This window comes from Neomonachus schauinslandi, chromosome 2 (assembly GCF_002201575.2).
Source record: "Neomonachus schauinslandi chromosome 2, ASM220157v2, whole genome shotgun sequence".
Lineage (NCBI taxonomy): Eukaryota > Metazoa > Chordata > Mammalia > Carnivora > Phocidae > Neomonachus > Neomonachus schauinslandi.
Genome location: NC_058404.1, coordinates 195837885 through 195860094, shown reverse-complemented (window position 1 = coordinate 195860094; position 22210 = coordinate 195837885). Strand labels below are relative to the sequence as shown.

The window sequence follows — 22210 nt, the reverse complement described above, 5'->3', positions numbered from 1 at the left end:
CCTTCAGAAAATCAGTTAACTTTTCTTCTGATCTGCAGATTCCAAATCTTTAAAATAGAAATCATGCCATCTGCCCGTGCACAACACAGGGTGGCTGTGAAGATTCTGTTCAATCACTCATTCACTTATTTCAAAAATACGGAGCCTTTATTAAGTGACCAGGCACTTAGCTAGGTCCTGGGGGCAAATTTGGAATGCTGAAAATGCACCAGAGAGCCAGTGCTTTATGCTGATGACAGATTTAGACAAGGGAGACCAAGGGCATCTCCTACAGCTGAGCATGTATCACTTTTCCCCAACTGATACACTCCTCTGCAACTTTCTTCCTTTTCTGATTAATCGGTATCAGGGCCCTTCCTCCAAGTAGATATAAATAGATGCATAGATAAGATAGATATAGATAGATATAATTTAGGACATATAAAATCCATGAAGTTAAAAAGAAAAAAAAAAAAAAAACCTCTAAAAAATTAACTCTGATCCTGAAAACAAAAAAAACCGAATCGTTCTGAGAAGCATTGAGGCCTGGTACTGATGGATTTCAGGTGATCACAAGGAGATACTGGCCCATTGTATGAAATCCTCTCCCCCATTTAATGTTTAGCATATGCAATTCACACAGACATACACAAATTCTAATTAAAATTAACATTAAAATAGACCAAATGAACTCTGCAGAGAAAGCATGTTCAGTAGCCCTGAACTTTTTCCACCAGGGTTTTAGAATTGCCAAAATGCTCTTCACATACATTTTCTTACTGTCTCATAATAACCCTTTAGTCTCTATTTTTCAGAGGAAGAAGCTGAGAGATTCTTTCCCTTTTGCTTCAGGCCTGGGGCAAGAAGCTGGCTCCAAATCCAGCTAGCAGGCTCCCCAGCCTCCACACTTAGAAAGGGCAGCTTCACAGGAAGCACTAGGTCATTGCTGGAGTTGAAGGAAGATAAACCAAAGTGATGGGGAACAGCCGCCTTTTTTCCCAATGCCCACTGAAAAGTTACTATTTCCTACATAGCCACTAGAACATTACTACTCTCCAGCTTCGCCTTCACCCCCTCCAAGACTGCAAGGACTCTGGCCTGGAGACAAGCCCTGCAACCTGCAGCCTGAGCCTTGACCCTGGGTACTGGCTCATCGCCATCAGGGCATCAATCCATTTTAGTGTTGCTCTCCCCAAACTCTAGCCTCAACAGAGAGAACAGGACTCAGTACTCATGGTGGGCATGTGCCACCCTGGGTAGAGGCCGTGGTGTAGGGGAAAGGCAGTCCATATTTCCAGCCCTTCCAGGCACCATCAAATGGTGATTCAAGGTAAGAAAATCCTCCACATTGCTTTCCCTTCAAAGAGCTCTTTCAGGGCTTTTCCAGTAAGGCAGTTCCCTCTTTTGACAACAAAAGCGCAAGTCTCAACTGTATTGTGGAGTCCAAGTAAAGCGTTCCTGAACATCTACACTGTGCAAAGCAGGACTTGAAGCTGGAGGACTCCTGGCTTCGTGGTAGGGGTACCAATTACAGAGCTGAGAGCCCTGGGCTTTTCCTGATCCCATTTACAAGTTCAAGGTACCACTTTCTCACCAGTTTCCTAAGGAAAAAAAAAAAAAAAATTCCCATCTTAAAGCTACAGTGCATCCTACACCAGGCAGCTTCACCAATCCTCACTAAATGCTACTGTCCTAATTAACTGCTAGGACTTAGGAATGCTTAGTCACGAAGTTGTTGATGCCCGCCCCGCGGAACTCAGCTGAGACTTAGAGGGACCCACGGAAGCCCCGAAAGTCTCCTTGAGAAGCTGATCTTTTTCTTCCTAGCGCTGGAGAAAACCTTATGTAACACAATGGTCCATTTCAACATGTTACTTCTGCAATCCTATGGGAGTAAAAGAATGTAAGCCCTGGAAATACAAAGAGTAAAGCGGGGATTTGCAGCAAAGCGTCCATCTCCTGGAATTTCAGGAGGTCAGGCTTATTCTAATTGCGCCCAATCTTTACTGAAAACGCTGAAAGCAAGAATAATTCCAAATGCCAAAGGATGGGCTTTAGAAATACAGGCAGGCAGAAGTTAGGTTATGTCCCCCTTCCCCCTTTTAAGACGGAATTCCTGGAATTAACCCTTGAGTGGAAGTTAGTAATTGCATTTCAATAAAATAAAGTGAGATGCGGCTGCAAAGCGCGAACGGAAGAGTTAGGACCCAAAGGATCATGCGTGAGCTCCTGCTGCAGCCACAAAAGCCGGCCAAGGAAGGCGCCCCGGACGCTAGGGACTCCTCCGGGGACCCGCTCCCCGGGCGAGCAGCGGGCTGCGCAGCCGAGCCCGTGGTGCCGGGGTTTCGAGAGCTCTGACTGCGGGAGGAGGAGCAGGTACACTCCATCCCCAATCCCTTGGCCATTCCTTGCGGCTGCTCTCTCTTAGCAGGGTACCGCTTTGGGGAGCGCAGTGTGAAGAGTGGATTTGGAGTCGCCTCCCCAGAATCCCCCCAAAAGCATCTTCCTGCAAGTAGTGGATAAAAATAGCCGGCGGATAATGCTGGGGGAGGAGCGAGATGCGCTCAAGGCAAGGCAAGGCAAGGCAACGTCTGGTCCTGCACAGTGGAGACCGGAGGAGCGATGCAACCCCACTCCCAAAAGAGGGGCCTGGGTGTGCGAGGAAGCGCGGACGCCCGCCCGCGGAGGAGATGAAATGGAAGGCGCATAGCACCCGCACACAACAGCGGAGCGAAGCACACCCCACACCCGCGTCCTGAATCCCCGCTCCTGCTCTCCATCCTATTCCCGGTTCTGGAAGCCGGCCCTCCCGCTCCCGGGACAGGCTGGGGCCAGAAGGGCGAGCAGCGCGCGGTCAGCCGTCTAGCTCGGAGAGCGCACCTGAAGACTTCAGGCTTGCCGAGTCTGCTCCCGGATCGGAGAGGGGGTCTACTAGCTACCTCCGCGGGTGGGCGCCCCGCCTCCCCGCACCCTCATCTGCCGCCACCATCCAAGGTACTCGAAATAGAAAGAGAGGCAGAAAAAAAAAAAAAAAAAAGGTAAAAAGTAAAATGAAAAAGCAGGACGGTGTAGAATTGGCATTCGGAAAACAGGCTACCTACAGTTCATTGCCTTAATCTCTCTCCTCCGGAGCATCCCCACCCCTCGGGAGATGTCCCAAGTCTTCTCCACTCCGACAAAATGCAAAGGCAATCTAGACCTAGGTTTCCTCACCCGGGATGCTCTCTCGACCCACTGACTTCTGCTGACTGTATCCCTGCCCCAGTTCCCAGCCAGAGTGGTACCCGGGCTTTGCTGCGCGCTGCGCTCCGGCTGCCCCGCACCGTCCTAGGGAGATGCGGCGGGCAGGAGCGAGCCCGATTCTGCTGGGGGAGGATCCAATCCACGAAGTCAGAAACCCGAATACCTGTCCATTAAACACACACACACACACACACACACACACACACACACACACACACACACACAATCCCTCGGGATTTGCAGAGCTGAGAGGGCAAAGCAGGAGGTGAGAAGGATGGAAAACCCCGGGTCTCTCCTTCCTTGTTCCCCCTACATCCACTCCACTTGTTCCAGCCTCGACTCACCTTGGGCTCTGCGCTCTCCCTAAATCCTGGACGCCAGGTGAGGGCACCCCGACGGTTCCCCGTCTTGCCACTCCCCAGGCTGGGCGGCCTCCGCCCCAAGCGCGCGGCACTCACCTGAGCAGCGCCGCGGTCGAGCCCGTCCGGCGCCCGAAGTCGGCTCTCGGGCTGAGCCATGGGAAGCGCCGAGGAGCACCGACGGCCCGCGGAGCGAGCTTCGGGGCGCCTCGGAGCAGGCGGGCGAGGCAGGGGATGCGGGCACCCACGGAGACCCGGCAGTGGCGGCGGCTGGTGGCTGCCCGCGCGCAGGGGACTTTGCAGGCGGGAGGCTCGGCGATCAGTCCCGCGGAGGGGAGGAGCAGGAGGAGGAGCAGGAGCAGGAGGAGGGGACAGAGGAGGCCGGGCCCTAAGGGAGAGCTCGCGGGGCAGAGGAGGATCGCGAGCGCCCACTGCTGCCCGGCCCGCTCCGGTGCTGCCCTGAGTCGGGCCGGCTCCGTGTGGCCGCGCCGGGTTCTCGCCTCCCGCGGACAGGTCTCGGACGAGTTGATCTGGCCCAACGGCTCCGCGGCTCCTCGGGTTTCAGTCCTGGGGGAGGGGACCAGCGCGGCCGAGAGGGTGGGGCCGGTTGTGGGTTGGGTGATGCTGCCTCCTCCGCGAACCTGGGACGTCCTGTCTACTCCCTCTCCCCTGCAGGGGGAAGACTCGGTGCGAACTCGAGCCCACCTCTTCCCGCACTCTGCTGCCCAGCAGGGTCCCCGGGGCTGCGCCCCTCCCACGTGCGTCCGCACGGCCAGTTTCCTTGCCGGCAGGTGACCCACCTTGGGTGCTGGTGCTCCCCGCGCCGCCCTGGAGGCCAAAGGAGCCATTTCCTGGAGCTCACACCGCTGCCCGCCCCGGACGCCAGCAGCCAGGCAGCTGGAGCCGGAATCCGCACAGGGAGCCGGCTCCGGAGCGTCCCGGGTCGCCATTGAGCACACCCTCCCACTTCGGTTTCGCGCCCGGGAGTGGATGCAGATTTACCGGGAGAGCGCGGAGAATTCACCTCTGCTTTTGTTAGCACCCCAGGGTGGTAAACGCCAGCTCTGAAATGAAGCAGGTTTTCTCTGTCCCCTCCCCCTATCCTGTAGTTGGAGGTTTTGGGGGAGAACTCAACCAGCATCCAAGTAGTTCAACTTCAGATTTAAGATTTCCAGGGGCGTGGGGTTGGAATCTCCTTGCTGAGGCTGGATGGCCTGCTTACCTGCTTACCTGAGCCAAAGGAAGCGACCCTCAAAGGCAGGTCAGCAAACATGTTAGAAAGAATGAAGGAGTGAGGAAAGAAGTAAGGAAAGAGAAAAGAAAACTGCCAAATGAACATCAAAGTAATTTATTTTAGGTGAGGTTTCAGTAGAGCTGCCATATCTTAAATATTGGAAGATAAATATTTGGAAGAATTTGACTTCATCATTTAATCTGTAATTAATTAAACGAAATCTGTCCATTAATTTTGCTTAGTTTAAAAATACTTTCCCATTTATGGAATGGTTGCCATAGGAAATTGACCCCTTTACTCATGTGTTGTTACCTACTGCCCTTTAAGAAAGCAAAGCAATGACCAGCATTTCTGGCTATCTGATAAATCCAATAGCATCTGGGAGGCCAAGACCAAGACTTTTTTGGAAAATAAGCTTTTAGGGGTTTTTGTGACCCTGGCTACTTCTCTGAGCCAGCCTAATGTTGATATGTGTATTTGAGGTATATATATATATATATATATATATAATTTTTAAGTCACTTTAAAGCCCCACTTTGAAAAGCCTCAGCATTTAAACTTATATTAGCTTTAAAAGGAGTGCCCCCCCCAAATCCTATGAAGCTGTGTAAAATCATGTAGGAGGTTGTGCAGGTCAAACGGTAGTCTGAGATAAACCCTTGCCAATTACTGGTATCCTTAAGCTCCTACCAGCAGCTAAGCCCTGTGCAGATCATGGGTTCTTCAAAATAGGGAGCAGCTTTGATGTTCTAAGTTGGTATGATTACTTTTCCTTGAGAGTTCAAAGCGCTTCTGTTGCATAGTCTGAATCTCACTACTCATTTGCCAGATGCAAAGGGAGGCTGGTTGTGATTCCATTAGCATGCTGGGAGCCAAGGGCAGGTTAACTGATCTGCTTGGTTCCCTACTACAAGTCCTGAAAAGGAATGAGAACCTTAGGCCCCTAGCCCTGAGTCTCTGCTAGAAACTTCACTTGCAGGACGCAACTCCAAGTAGATCTGGCAAGTGATTAAGAATTTGAGGACTGGATTTTTAGGTTCACTCATTTTTTAAAAATTTCAGCCAATGTTCATTGAGCAATGATTAGCGTTCTTGTGTTTATAGATAAGTAAGAGAGTATTGTTTGGCTCTTTTGTTCTTAGTTAGCTTTATGTCTCTGCCAAGACATTTGTCCTTTCTCTTAAACAGCCTCCTCTGACCTCTTCTGGGCATGAGTTAAGTTTCCTAACCAGGCATTTATATACTACCATAACTCGGTTCTGCTGTAACAACACAAATATTGTATTGAAAATATCAGCTTAGAGATTTTGCTTACCCATAGATTAGAAATGCTTTGAGTAAGGGGACCATGCTGGGAACCACAGAGAACTCTGTGTTGTCTCCCCAGGACCTTGCATGGTGTCTGAAACATAGTATATTCCCTCAAGGACTGCTGGATTAGGTCAGATGTGTTTCCCTATCAGAGCTGTCAGTGTCAGAATGGAGGCTCACAAGAGACACAGTCGTGGTCCACTTGAAGATGGGCTGCCATTCGTATATGTGTGGCCTAAGACCCTCTTACTCAGTGTCATCAGCTAGAAAATGAAAGGGTTTTAGTAGATGATCTGTAAGCTGCTAATATCATAAGATACCAGAATCTTTGTTGAGCACCTAGTATGTGTTCAACACTATGCCAGATACTGAGCAAGAAGTGGACAGTGAAGACACCACCATGGCCCTCTGGGAGCAGAAAATCTTATCTCAAGGAGAAACCAGACTGACCCCCACCACCCAGCTTTACCAAAACTCATTGGCATCAGTTAAGCTGCAAACTATGTTCTGCAGAAGACAGAGGCTGAGGGAATAAAATGGAAACAAAAGCAAATGAGCTATGACTTCAACCAATAATTAGTAATAATACTGGTTGGGATTCATCAAAGGCTTTTGGGCCAGGTACTTGGGCAAGATGAATTACAGGGTGTGTACATTGTGTCCTTGTACCAGACCTCTTAGAAATTATGATTTCCTCATTTTTTTTTTAAAGATTTTCTTTATTTATTTGAGAGAGAGAGCCCAAGCAGGGAAAGAGGGAGAAGGAAAAGCAGACTCCTCACTGAGCAGGGAGCCCGATGCAGAGCTTGATCCCAGGACCCTGGGATCATGACCTGAGCCGAAGGCAGACGCTTAACTGACTGAGCCACCCAGGCGCCCCTATGATTTCCTCATTTTACAAAAACAAAGGCACAGAAGTTTAAAGTCATGATAGGAGTGAGTGGGAGTAATTAGGGCACCAGGGGTGGAGGTGATTTATCCAAGGCAGCTACCCTTCCAGTAAAAACTAGACTCCTAGTCTAGTGCTCTCTGTAATTAAATGGTTTGCTTATGTTTGCTTTTGTTACTTCTGTTTGCTTTCTTTCCCCCAAATATGTCATGGACTAAGGAGTTTAGAAGAAGGGGAGAGAGAGAAAAAGAGAGAGTGTGCTTCTCCTGAAGATGTAGGATCCACAGTCCTTCTACCTGCCTGGGCTCAGTGTGATTTTATCTGTAACTCCTGCCTGTGGAGCTACCTATCCTGTAGAGTCTTTCCTCCCATAATGACAGTTTGAAACTTTCAGGTTAATAGCATGAACGTTAAGGAGTCCAGTGGGATTCTTTATAAGGAGAGGAAATTGGGATCAGGTTAAAAATCCAATTTTAATAAACTGCCCAAGTCCTGATTTAGATGGTACTGTAATGGCTCTTACTGCTGAATCACCTGAAAAGTCAGGTATATTTTTAAAAGGTTCTTGTTATAGGGGGAACTTGATGGGTATTGTCTAATTGTACATTGTGCATTCCTGTCTTTATAGAAAAGATCGTGTGTAAAACTGATGAGAAGAGATATGCAATGCCACCATCCAGGGAGCTGGCTGGGCAGAGGTGGGGGGCGGGCATAGGGTTTGAAAGATGATTTTCACTCCTTTGACCAAAACAAAGAGAGCATGATTACACTGTGTGGAAATGGTATCCTCAAATAACTCCAGCTAATTTGATTGCGCTCAGGTCTAGAATTGTTTCCATTTCTTTGGATTTGCTAATTAGCTAGAGCGGCAGGCTTGGGAGAGAGAGAATGAGGGTCATATCCAGAAAACATGTAGGATCAAGGTTCCTTCTGACTCACCTCACCCATCACGTGCCTCCCCCACCAGCCTAACTCCAAACTTTACCAAGGTCCTCAAAAACAATCCACCCATCTATGATTAAGGGATCATTTGATGCTTTTCTGAAAACAGGATGTTTATCCCCTTTATGACACCAGATTTAGTCTCTGCCTGTGTGGTTGCAGGGTTGAGTTATAACTTTGACCTTTGCGGGACCTAGCCTCCAAAATTAATTAATTAATTAAAAATTAAGTTCCATGACTGCACTGGCATAAAGATGAATATATTATTCCTATGTATTTCCATATTTGTTGAGGCCTGGAAGCTCTAAAAGAAATTAAAATAGGGCGCCTGGGTGGCTCAGTTGGTTAAGCGACTGCCTTCGGCTCAGGTCATGATCCTGGAGTCCCGGCATCGAGTCCCGCATCGGGCTCCCTGCTCGGCGGGGGGTCTGCTTCTCCCTCTGCCCTTCCCCCTCTCATGTGCTCGCTCTCTCTCAAATAAATAAATAAAATCTTAAAAAAAAAAAGAAATTAAAACATTTTTGAGAGGCTCTGAAAGTACCCTGGGCTCCTGTGACTTCGAAGGAAGAAATGGGCTCTGTACAGAATGAAAGCCCAATTGATTCAGGGAAAGTATACATGATGAACGCAGTTTCCCACACATATCTTACAGCCCATTTGTTGTGTCGGATAAACAACCCTAGACGACATAGTGCTTTTATTTCTGATCCCGTGTCAAATTTTGCCCCAAATCACACACATTTAGTGCTGCAAAAATTGCAGTATTGCAGGCCTGAAGTGGTCCCCTTGTTCAAATTATTAGGACCTGCTGAGTGCTGGAATGCCTTCAGGGCCCTGGGAAATTGTGGCACTCCCTTTGATTTTAGGTTTGTGGGGACCAAAGCTGACCAATGCTTTGATGAGCAGGTCTTGCCGATTTTCTCTTTTAGACCTTATTCAAGGATGCTGGAAAGTTCAACTCTCAAAATAATAATAATAATAATAATAATAATAATAATAATAATAATAATAATAATAATCTTTTCCTTTCTCTCCAGCTCGCCAGCCCCATCAGCTGAGTTGAAACCTCTACTGTGTGCTGGCTATGTCCATCCAGTATCGCGGCCCTGTAGTGGGTATATTTATGGAGAGGAATAAAATTTAATCCCTTACCTGAAGGTGCTTACAGACATGCATGAACAGAAGAATTACAATTCAGTTGGATAATTCTCATGAGCTCCTGGTTCTCTGAACACTAGGAAGATCTAAGGAACATTTGGACTGTGACTATCCAACTCTCACATCCTCCCTGCGCTCAGCTTCAAGCAGCACACCTTTCTAACAGCTCTCTCTTCTGGGAGTACCCCCTGAAGTTCTCCAGGGTGACCCTATTGTCCCTGAAAACTGACAGTGTTGCCTTCTCTTTTCTAAGCTTTGTTTTGACTCCAGATTTAAAACAGAGGCAAAGCAAGCATCTCTTGAAAGATGCTAGAGTTCTCTTTCCCCAGATTTTTGGAATACTGTTCCTATAAAAAGGTTTAAATGACATTCATAAGAGCTAGCTATATATATATATATATATATATATATTCTTTTCTTCTCCTTTAAGGTAGTAGTATTTTGTAGCATGCTTTGGAGCTCAGGCAACTTAACTCTTAAATTAAAAAATAAAAAACAGCATTTCATATTTTAAATGATCAAGTTAGCATATCTCAGTCTATTTGTAGGAATATTTGTTGTAAACTACTGTAAAATTGGATAACTTGTAAAAAGTTAGGAAAATCCATCAAACAGTATGGGAAACAAGGAAAAGGTATGTAGAGGTAAATAAAAATCATGACTTTTATTGATTAGCTTTATGCTAGGCGATTTGAATGCAGTCTCTTTTTATCCCTGTTTTCCATATGAATACAGAGAAGTTAAATAAAACCCTTCCCGAGGAGGGTCACACAGCTAGCAATGCTGGATTTAGAACCAGGTCAGAATCAAGTCCTTCTATGCTTTCTTTCTGTCTCATGATATAATTTTCTCTTGCCTCTTCCCTTCCTGCATGTGTTCACTTTATACAACTAGAAAGAGGTCTCCAGTGTATTTTATATTTTATCTCTCAATGAAGGAGCAGAGGTCTGGGTTCCTCTTCATGCCTTCAAAAGGTACTTACATTCTAGAAATGTAACTATCCATAGGGTATTGAAATCCAATATTCATGATATTGTTATAATTGCATTTAGTAAACTAATCGACAAAATGAAATGCCAAGCTCACAAAGCTCAGTTCTCGGTATAATTGTTTTTTCTCTCCCCACATACGATCAGTCCTTAAAAATAAAAGCTGCTATGGAGATGCAACCTCCCAGCAAACTTTATCTCACCTTGGGGCCCTCGATTGCACGTGGTGCCTCAGATCTCAGCACTGCTGTCGCAGCTCATTTATTCCAGCGTCACCAAGTTCTGTAGCTCCTATTCGTTGCCAGCACCGGAGATCAGAAGTGAGCTGGACACAGTCCTCATGCAGTTGGAAATCAGAAAGGTGTCGGGGTATCCTGCGGCGGCTGTAATGCCCTTCCTAGCTCTTGTTCCTTATGTACCCTCAGCCTACCTTTATGGATTTACCTCTTTCTGGAAGCTGCCGTGTTTGGCAGGAAAACTCTGCCTACCTAGGGAGACAGATGGACTAACTTATTGGCAAACTTGGGGAGAAAAACTGTAGATGCTTCATCAGCTCTGCCCTTTTTCCTCTTGGGAGCAAGCTCTTTGCAGGGAGCATCCAACTTGCGAGGCTTCACTGCTCCTCCGGGGTCCTCGCTGTGGGAGAGAGGTCAACTCTGGTCTGGGGGTGTCTCTTCCTCCCTGGGGAAGTGCGCCCTGTTCGTTCTGGAGTTGAACCAGTTGGGCCTCCTGGCTCTCACAGGATTACATTCTCCAACCTAGCTTCTATCTGTGAGACCAGACTTCCTCAGCTCTCACTTGTCTTAGTCTTTGTTGCATGGGCAGGGAAGAGGGGGGCCATTTTTGAGGCCAATTTAAAACCCCAAAACTGATTAACTCCCTTGATCCCTTTCTTTCCTGGTTGCTAATTCATTGACCCCTTGCCAACAATCAGAGCTCATTTTGTCCTGTCCTATTCTCTAATTGTTACCATGGCCGTGGTCTTTTCCTGGGGTGGTTGTAAATCTATTGTGTTCATAGTCTGTCTTTTCGCCCTATTCAGGCTTAGAAAAAGAACATGAAGTGAACTCCCCCAGAACTGAGTAGATATCACAAATCCCAAGAGGGCAGGTTCCAGAATCAGATTGCTGGGGTGGTGCAGTGTTAGCTCTGTGATTTCACCCTAGCTCCTTAGCTTCCATTTCTTCCTGTATAAAGGAGGGAAATAATGACACCCTTCTCTTGTAAAGCACCTGGCGCATACTGCACACTGAAGACATATGCACTGTTATTATAAAGGGGAATTAAATCAGGGGCACCTGGGTGGCTCAATCAGTTAAACATTTGCCTTCGGCTCAGGTCATGATCCGAGGGTCCTGGGATTGAGCCCTTGCATTAGGCTCCCGGCTCAGTGAGGAGCCTGCTTCTCCTTCTCCCTCTGCCTGCAGCTCTGCCTACTTGTGCTCGCTCTCTCTCTCTCTCCGTCAAATAAATAAATAAAATCTTTTAAAACAAGGGAATTAAATCAGATGGTCCTTGCTTTCTTAGCAAGAAACAGTGCAACAAAACCCATCTACTTTCCTAATAAGCACCTGAATGACCTCTGGAGTACAGACCCTTTAAGGGAACAGTTCTTCTTGTGAACAGACAACATCTGCCTAGAAGTCATTGTTGCTTGAAAAATCAGAGGAGAAAAGAAGGCAAGTTCTAAAGAGTTGGGCTCAGACAAAGCTGAGTGTGAATCTCTGCCATTCCAGTCCATTTGCATATCCGCTCCGAGCTCATTTTTCCTTTAGAAAACAAACAGATGTGGGGCGCCTGGGTGGCTCAGTCAGTTAAGTGTCTGACTCTTGGTTTCAACTCAGGTCATGATCTCAGGGTTCTGGGATCCAGCCAAGCCTGGGCTCTGCCCACTGCTTCTCAGTGGGAAGTCTGCTTGAGGATTCTCTCTCTCCCTCTCCCCCTCCACCCCATCCCCCCTTGTGTTCTCTCACACACTCTTTCTCTCTCTCTCTTTCAAATAAATAAATAAATCTTTAAAAAAATAAAATAAAACAAATGAATGCAATGGTACTTTTTTTTTTTTAAAGATTTTTTATTTATTTATTTGAGAGAGAGAGAATGAGAGACAGAGAGCATGAGAGGGAGGAGGGTCAGAGGGAGAAGCAGACTCCCCGCTGAGCAGGGAGCCCGATGCGGGACTCGATCCTGGGACTCCAGGATCATGACCTGAGCCGAAGGCAGTCACTTAACCAACTGAGCCATCCAGGCGCCCCGAATGCAATGGTACTTATGCAGAATGCGGTACTTTGAGATTGAGGTAAGATGACACAGCTACTATGTGGCACATAGCAGGTCAATATATATCGAGTGGCTGAATACGGAAAATACTCATTCTGTGCCTGATTTTAAATAGTGCCATTGACCAGAGTGTTGATGTTGCCTGAGGCTGACTTACACTCACCTGAAAAGCAGGTGACGCTGAAGGAGCACAATGGAGCAAGAGGAAGAGGGCCCCACGGAAAATCAAGCAACTAGCTTCTCTCCTTTGGAATAATTGAGAATCCGAGCTGTTTCTTGTGGAGAGCACATCACTCTACCTTTGATTTGGCCAGTGTTAGTTTCCCTCACAGGTGGGATATGCCATTCATGCTGGGGCATGCAGGAAATTTTCCATGCTTTTTCATCCATCATGCATCCAAATGGAGGCAGAATAATGACCTCCAAAGATGTCTGTATCCTAATACCTAGAAGGTGAATATGTTACCTTGCGTTGTGTTATGAGTTGACGGGTGTCCATGCCAAAATTCAAGTGGTAAAGTCCTAAGTCCCAGGACTTCAGAATGTGACTGCATTTCAAATTAGAGACTTTACAGAGGTAATTAAGTGAAAATGAGGTCATAGTATGGGCCCTAATCCAAGGACTGGTGTCTTTATAAGAAGAGGAGATTAGAGTGCAGACATGCACAGGGGAATAGCCATATGAAGTCACACGGAGAAGGAGGTCATCTACAAGCTAAGGAGAGAAGCCCTAAGGGGAAATCCACCCTACCCTCTGACTTTGATCGCAGACTTCTAAGTTCCAGAATAATGAGGACATACATTTCTGTCGTTTAGGCTACCCAGTCTGTAGGACCATGTTAGGGTAGCCCTAGACAAATAATGTAGTCTCATAAGGTACTTGGTTGTTGCTCTGTAAGAGAATGTAGTCACTGGGTCACTCCTACAAATAAGGACGTTGTCTCCCTAAAGTCATATTACCCCAATGCTCTGTTTCTGTTTCTTTTGCATATATGTTACTCTTTATTCCAAGTGCTAATTCTTAGTACGTTTTTTCAAGACATTTAAAAACAATCATATTTACCACATGTACATCAAATAATGCTAATATCTCAATGGAAGTGACAGCAAGTGGGTGTATTAATTATACACTGATGCATAACTACTTGCCCCCAAAGTTCATGCCTTAACACAACACACATTTATTATCTCATGGTGCCTGTGGGTCAGGAATCCAGTCACGGCTGACCTGGGTCCTCTGGCTCAGAGTAGCTCAGGTTCTAGGCAAGGTGTGTGTGTGTGTCAGTGCTGTTTTTACGTGGAGGCTCAGTGAGGGAGGATCACTCACTTACTCAGCTGTTGGCAGGATCTGGTTCCTTGCAGGCTGTTAGACTGAGGGCCAGTCCTCCCTGGCCATTCCAGGGACCTCCTTCAGTTCCTTGGCTACATGGCGTCTCCGTAGGGATGCTCATAACATAGCAGTCGGCTTCCTCCTACTGAACAACTGAGACAACATAAGAAGGCACTCGAAATGGAAGGCATTATCTTTCTATAACCTAATCTCAGAAGCGACATCCTGCCACATTTGTCATATTCTATTTGCTGGAAGAAAGTCAGTAAGTCCAGCCCACACTGAAGGGGTTGAATTCACCGGAAAGATAAACTTCAGGAGGCAGAGATCATGGAGGCCAGTCCATCCATGAGCAGGCAATAAGGGTCATGACAGAAGCATGGCCAACAATAACATCAGATGCCATCCATTGTGAGATAATCCAATTCCATAAATATAAAATGTAAAAAGAAAAAGAAAATCTTAAAGTCAATGAAATACAGTGTGTTATTTCTTAAGATCCTGGGAACATCACCTTTAAGTCATGTTTGATAACACTTTTTTCCTATAACTTCCACATGACCTTTCTAATTACATGTTATAATAGAGAATAAAGAAAGTAAAAAACACGGAATCAAATTTTGAGGCATCTATTGATTGGTAAGTCATCCCATCAGTCAAGAGATGGATACTGCTATGTCCTAGGAATGTGTACCAACCTTCAAAATGTTTGATGTGTTCAGAGAAAGAAGATCATTTTAACTTGACCATTAGGGACTTTCAGCTTCCAGCTGGCTGGTCAGGGAAGGAAAACCTCACAAAGAGGTGGGACCTGGGCAGGAGTCCCAGAATCAGGGGCTTGGTTTCAGCAGAGCAGTTTGAAATGGCAAAATTCTCTACTGAGTTTATTGCAAAAGTGAGGAGAAAAAGAAGCATTTGCAGACAGAGAGTGAGTCACTAGAGAGGACCGTGTTACATTTATACATCCACCTCTCTCTACTCAGGAGTTAAGCTACATTTTAAAGTACACTTTTCACTTGTTTTATCAAAAGTAATATTTGTTCATTATAGCTAATTTGGAAAATCACAGAAAACGAGAAAGGAGGAAAAAACAAACAAGACAATAATTCCACTAGCCACCCAAAGGCAATTCCTGGATTAAGACTGGGTAAATGATAAGGGAAATAAAAAATGAAATTGAAACTGCCAGTTTGTTGTATTTAGAGTTCTAAGTTTAACTTTATTAAACATAACATTTCTTGTACATTTAGATGCCCAGTTTCTTAGAAACAGGTGCAAGTAGGGGCAAGGTGTCTGATTTTAAAAATCCAATTACTGTATAATACTTCAGTATTTTCTTAGTGAAGGAAAAAAAAAATCTTGTCTGATTGTGCATGGAATTCTGAAGAAGGTCAAGTAGACCTGTAACCCAATTATTATTTGTTTTTTTTGGCGGGGGAGGAGGAGGGACTGAGGAAGAGGGAGAAAGAGACTCTTAAGCAGGTTCCATGCCTAGTGCAGAGCCTGAGGCAGGGCTCAATCTCACAACCCTGAGATCATGACCTGAGCTGAAATCAGGAGTCAGATGCTTAACTGACTGAGCCACCCAGGTACCCCTAACCTAATTCTTGAACCAGAAATAAAGAAGTGGTTCAAGGCACATGGAGAGGTTTTCTTTTACCACTCAGGTCAAGACAAAGAACACTGAGGTCATTCCTCAAGACGCCAGTGCCTGTCCTCATCATTACTCTTTCTGTCCTCCCCAAGGTCATGACTCTCCTGACTTTTAAAACTGGGGACTAATTTTGCAAACTTTGGAACTTTATTTAAATGCAATCATACAGTATTCTTCTGTGTTTCAATCTTTTATTCAATGGTGTTTATGAGATTCATCCATGCTGTTTCATGGAGCTGAAGTTCATTGTTACTGTATTATATTGTATGCGAATACTGAATGTTCTTAGTCATCCTACTGTCGATGGTATTTGGGTTGTTTCCAATTAAGGATTTTTCAGATCATGCTTCTATGAACACTCTAGTGCATGATTTTTTTGGTGCACATTGCTCTACACTTGGGAGTGGAATTGCTGTATCACAGGACTTGCAAATGTAGGACTTGAGTGGTCAATATCAAACTGTTTTCCAGAGAGGCTGGGCCAACTCCTTCCCCACAGGAGTGTGTGAGTTTCCATTGCTCTGCTTCTTCTCAAGCATTTTGTGCCATCAGTCTATTTAATTGTAGGCACTCAGTTGAGTATGCAGTGGTGTGTCATTCTGGTTTTAATTTGGATTTTTGTGATGACCAGTGAGGTCAATCACATTTTCCTGCATTTAAGGACTATTTGGATATCCCCTTTTATGAAGTGCCAATTCATATCTTTTGCTCATTTATTTCCCCTATTGGGTTATCTTTTTGTTATCAACTTATAGAAGATCTTTACATATTTGGGACAAGTTATTGGGCCTCAGTTTTCTCATCTAGAAAATGGGAAAGAAAAGAATATCTATCTCACATGATATTGTCACCAGGATTATATGAGTGAATCCATGTAAGAGTTTAGAACCATATGTGGCACTCAGCGTGTGTAATAAATGCTTTATTCTTATTAGCCGAGACCACTGCTAGCAGGTTGTGGACACAGAACTCCAAAGAGGCCTTCCTCTTTCTGTGAGAGTTGAAATAAAATAGAGTTACTTATGTCAAGGTATTTACGATGGAGCCAGGAAATCATTAAGGAGGTGGGCCTTATGCATGTTCTCACTGGATGGAACCATGAACTTTTGAACTGGGCCAAATGGCAAGTAATCCAAGGACTCTGCACAAAAACTTGCAAGTTGCCACAGTAATAGCCTTTTCCTTAGTGAATGAAAGCTTTAGCAACCAATTACAGGTAGCCAAGATTAGTTTTCTGCCATCAACATCAATCCAAATTCTTTGTAAACGATGTATACAAGCATTCCTTTTTGTCTTTAACAACCCTTGACTTTTGTTCCCTAGTGGACACGACTTGGGTTTCTACCCAAATCTCTGCTCCCCAAATTGCGATTCTGAGAAATCCAATAAATGCTTTTGTCTTACTTCAGATCTGCCTCTTTTCTTGGTGGTCGCTTCTATTTATGTGACTTCGTCTCGCATGGCCAGAAGGACTGGCACTCACCACCTTCACCCCTCACGGGGCCCACCCAGGACCCCAAAGGTAGCTTTAGAGGGAAACACTGCTATCATTTTATTACCATCACCACACTATTTTTAAAATATTAAAATTGTGCTTTTCCTTTGAGGAGAACAGGTTTTCAAGTTTTCAAATTGAAAATCACTGGAGAAGTATCTCACAGCCCTTACACATTGCAGTTGGCGTTTGGCATGTTAATTCCAGAGGTTTTAACCGAATGATTTTGCACCAGGAGGTTAAAAAAACAAAACCTTGCCGAACACAGAAATAAAATATATTAAAAATTAAAGGACGTGCAATGTGAGCAATGAAGTATTTTGGGCAACGTGCCCATTCCTGCCTCATCCAACTTCCCTTGGTTCACCAGCCACACTTAGGAAAAAAGGGACCATTTTTCTGTTCTCCCGTACTGGGAATTGTTTTGCTCCTGGTGGCCAAGGCAATAAGAATTCCTTATAAGCAAACAAATAAACACACTGTAATCAGCCTGCTTTGCTCCCTCCATCTGTGAAATTTTCACAGACAGATTAAATAAATAATTTTTTCAGGAGTGGAGCATGAGGAGGACCATAATTTAGGCCTTTACAACCCCAAATGACATGCAATCTTTCATTTATTATTCCTCATGGAGAATGGCTACTAATATCTTCTTTCTAGGTCCCTTAATTAAATTCAGCTTCTTATATGTTTCTCTTGATTCACTCCCTTTCGTCCCTGGATTAACCTACTTCTTCACAGTTGTAATTTCTCAACTGTTAAATTTCATTTACCTCATTTAAATTTCTGTAGATTTCGCTCCCCGAGTGGAAATTTTGTTTACTTTTTCACTCCTCTTCCCAGGCAAGGAAACCATCCCGCTCAGACCAGAGCTAACTAATTTATGAACACTTAACACTGATACGGATTAGACTGCATAAAAGTGTGAGCATAGAGAGATTTTAGAAAGAGAGAGGGATTGGCCCAACACAGTCAAGAGTAATTCCCCTCTTCCTTGAAGCCCCTTCTAAATAGTTGCGTCTTCCACAAAATCTTGTCCTCTCAACACCCTCAGAATGACTCCTAGGGCGCTGTAGGAAACTGTGCTACTTTTGCTGATCATTTGCTTCCTTTTCCCTGTAGAGCATACATGCCTGTTGCAGTGTGGCTCACAGTGCCCCCTGTGGCAAGATTTGGCATTGACACGCTGTGGCCAGTGCCAATGCGAGCAGCAGATTAGCCTACCTGGGGCGGAAGCTTTCAAAGGCATCACAAGTTTCCACTAGCACTTTTGTTCTTCTGTCCCAAGTCCCAGAATGAGAAGGTACACAGAACCACAGGAAGCAAGCTGTGGCCTCCTGCATATGACGTGACCAAGAAATACATGTCTGACGGCTGGGGGTTGTTGGTTACTTTCAGTCTTTCTTTGAAATGGTTTGTTTTCTTGTCTTCAAGGTACAGTTCTTGAAAACAGGGGATGAATTTTCTTTGTTGGCATCTGCATAATTTGGTCCCTGGCAGTCAGTTGGAACTAAGAAGTGTTTGTTGAATGACTGAAAGACACAATGAAGCCCTCCAGTGAGAAGCATCTGTCCTCTGCTATGGCAGCTGTGACCACTGGGAAATGTTTCTCACTCTGAGCAGACATCTGATCCTCCAAGACTTCCACTGTGGACATTGGTTCTATCCCTTGGGCTCATATAAGACCCTCCCCCTCCAATATCTTGTCCATAAGACAGCCCTCTAGTGTTTTAAAACAACAATCTTATCCAGTTCAGGAGCTTGCCTTTGCAGATTAAATATTCCCAGTCCTCATTCTTTTTGTTATCTTCCATGGTTTCAACCTCTTTAACCTTTAACCAAAGGACTCTCCTTTGCAGGTACACTAGTTTGACCATGTCCCTCCCAGAATGTGGGATCTGGAATTAGCATCAGCCTTCATGTGTGGGCCACAGAAGCACAAAGTGAGAAAGGGTCATCTCCTCTGGACGAATCCTCCATCTGGACTAATTACACTGAGTCTAACACAGCCTTCGCTATTCTTGGCAGCCACATCACACTGCTGACTCATACTGAGTCAACCAAATCCCTTAAGCTTTATTCACAAGCCTTTATTACCCAAATTTGTCTCAACTCGTGCAGTAGGTTTAGGGGACCCCAATATAGCTCCTAGTACTTGTATTTGTTAAGTTCTCTGCCTCATTTCATCTGGTCCATGGTTCCTGTCTATTTGGGAAAAGAAAGGATTTATTCCCGGGGATGGAAATTCATCTACGAGCCAACAGGAAGGAGAAACAACCTTGTCCCATCAACTCTGCCCACCCAGTGAGATCTGCTGTCTGGTTCAGGAGCCTGTGCTTAACTGTATCACATATTATGGTGTCTTTGTTTAATTTCTCAAGGAGAACAGTAGAGTAGCATTGAGATCCAGTCCCAACTAGCAGATCTATTTATGTATGACAGAGGCTAAGATGGTTCCCATAATCTCCACCTCCTAGTATTCAAGCCTTTGCATAATTCCTTCTGCTTGAGTGTGATGTGTCCTCTAATTTGTTTCAAAACACTAGAATATGGCAAAGGTGATCGAATAGAGGTGATTGCATGCACACAATTATGTTACATGAGATTATAATTGTCTTGCTAGGAGACTGTCTTGCTGGCTACAAAGAAGCCACACGTGTTGTGAGCTGCCCTTCAGGGAAAGTCACATGGCAAGGAAATGAGAGTAACCTCTAACTGATAGTCAGCAAGACACTCAGGTTCTCTCTCTTATGGCCTGTAGGAAACAGAATGCTTCCAACAATCACGTGGGGCCAGAAGAGGACTTTCTCCCCAGTTAAACCTTGAAGTGAGGCTGAAGCCCTGGCCAACACCTTGATTGTAGCTTTTAGGTGAGACTCTGAAGCAGAGAACCAAGAGAAGCTGGGACTGAACTCTTGATCCCCAGAAACTGATAAAATCGATGTGTGTTGTTTTTAGCTGTTAAGTTTGTTGTAAATTGTTAACTCAGTGATATGTAGCTAATATACTTGCAATTAGGTGGTAGAAACCAAAATCAGGGGCGTCTGGGTGGCTCAGTTGGTTAAGCATCTGCCTTCAGCTCAGGTCAGGATCCCAGTGTCCTGGGATCGAGCCCCACATTGGGCTCCTTGCTCAGTGGGGAGCCTGCTTCTCCCTCTCCCACTGCCCCTCTCCAGCTTGTGCTCTCTCTTTCTCTCTCTCAAATAAATAAATAAAAATGATTAAAAAAAAGAAAGAAAACCAAATTCAGTTAGAAGCCAATGCACCATGAAACCCAGAAAACGCAAGCCCATTGTCTCTTTTTGATGAGCTGGACTGACTTACAGAGACTTTCATGATTCCCATGTACTATTCCACCAGGATGTAAAAAGCCACCTTAATATCCAATCTCAGAAATAGAGTTTTTTGGTTCTTGTTTTGTTTTTTTTTTTAGTATTTGCCCAGAATAACCTTCTGCTCATCTATCTCATTCAATGGTCCCGGCTCTCCTCTTCTTCTACCTTCTGGATCCTTTGGTTCTACACCCAGATCTCAATATTTGTTTCCTGCTGTCCTGGTCTCCTAACTTTGATTCTGGTTTTGATCCCGCCTTTACTCTCATTGAGAGACACTTCCACCTTGGTTCTGTTATCTTCCAGGTCTGGCTCTCCCAGAGCCCCTGCCAAAGAGGAAGTATGCATTATTCTAGGCCCCTGACTGGTGAAATACCTCCAGCCAATAGTGTGGCCTTCAACACATAGTAGATATGATGACGGTGAGGTCAATAAGGTCACCGCAGGCCACTTTGTATTTCCACTGGGGCTTTATCCTCTGTGGGCTTGAGCCTTATCATCATCATCATCATCCTCATATTAAAATTCTGTCACTTCCATACATGTGCTAATGGCCCTGTGGTGAATGACCAGGGCAATGGTTTGTAGATCATAGGAAAGCACTAGCTTGAATCCTGCTTGTCATTTCTGATGGCTCACAGACTGAACGCTGGGGCCTGAGGGAAAAGCTGATGACTCAGCCTTTGTATTTGTACTGTCCACACTATTTTTACATGTGGCTGAGCTTGCCAGAGATGGAAAGGGCCCCTGGATTCCCTTAGTCTTAATGCATCCTCAATACTATGTTTGTAAATACAGAGAATCCAGGAGCCCGGGTCCCACTCACCCAGTCTAGGTCTTTAAAAGCAATGGATCTTTGAGCTTAGGCACATGGGTCCTCCTCATAGACTTGACCTTTCAGGTTCAGGCAATTTTCCTTAATGTATTACTGCTGAGGCAAAATATATGCAATGAGCAACTTGAGTCATGCCACAAATGGGCCTAGAATTATAGAAAGGTCAGAAATGGGACTGAGTTAACTACTAATTCACACCCCTAAGTTCACCAACAGAAAAATAGAAACTCAGGAAGATGAAGTACCTGGATCAAACTCAGGCAGTTAATTAACAAGTGTCTAGACTTGATTTCAGACAAGGTAGCCATGGTGTTCTTTGAAAGGCCATAAAGGAAAGTCTGGAGGAGAAAGTCCATTACTTCCAATTGCTTGGAGCAGAGGTGAGTTAGAACATGGGAGGCTGGACCTGAGAGGGCAGGCACCAGATCCAAGGAAGACAATTCTCCATCTCTTTGTCTAGATGTTGAGGAGTCCATATAACAAACAGGGAAGAGAATAGCATTTGTGAACTCAAGGATTCCAGGGTCTAAGAAGAGCAGGTATCATTGCAGGCATCATGTCCTTCCCCCAGGGGTTTCTGTGTGGACAGAGCAGTCCTCTTAGACAGAGTTTTGATATTAAAAGACAGTTTATTTTCTTGTTTCTGTGCCTGAGCATTTAGTGAAGGGCTTATTGATTTTCATTATTGTTAATTCCAGCCTGGCCTCAGCTGTACAGAGGGGAGTTAATAGAAAGGTTTTTTTGTCTGGGCCAGAGTGTTTGAAAAAGATTACTACCCTCTGAAGCCAGCAGGATGGTGATAGCGGGAACCAGAGAAGGGTGCAAAGGAAAGGAGAATCTGAAAAATGAGGTCAGAGCCTCAGAATCAGCTGGCTCTTCCTCCCAGATATCCTCTTTCAAGCGTCAACACTGGAGGGACTGGTTTTTATTTTTTTTCCTTACAATCCACTTAGGGCCTAGAATAAAGGATACCAGGGTCTCCATGACTTACCATCCACCCCCACGGTTCTCTCTCTGTATCCCGGTATCCCCGTAGCTTTTGACAGAACATAGAAGCCTACACTTGCAATCTGCCTTGTTTCAGAGTTCGCTGTAAGTGGGTCTGTCCATCCTACCAGATTTCATTCTTTTCAAGGCAAGGGAAGTATCTATTTTATTTCCCCCTCCTCTAGCCCCCACC

The 22210-nt window shown here is 45.1% G+C and overlaps 1 protein-coding gene across 1 annotated transcript in view; it reads right to left on the bottom strand.

Annotated features, from left to right (window-relative positions):
• Positions 1–3764, bottom strand: part of HS3ST1 (heparan sulfate-glucosamine 3-sulfotransferase 1) — a 28980-nt gene extending 25216 nt beyond the window's left edge. Inside the window, exon 1 of the mRNA XM_021677589.1 lies at positions 3681–3764. The gene's annotated coding sequence lies outside the window, so the exon portion shown is untranslated. The remainder of the gene's footprint in view (positions 1–3680) is intronic.
• Positions 3765–22210: the final 18446 nt, after the last annotated feature.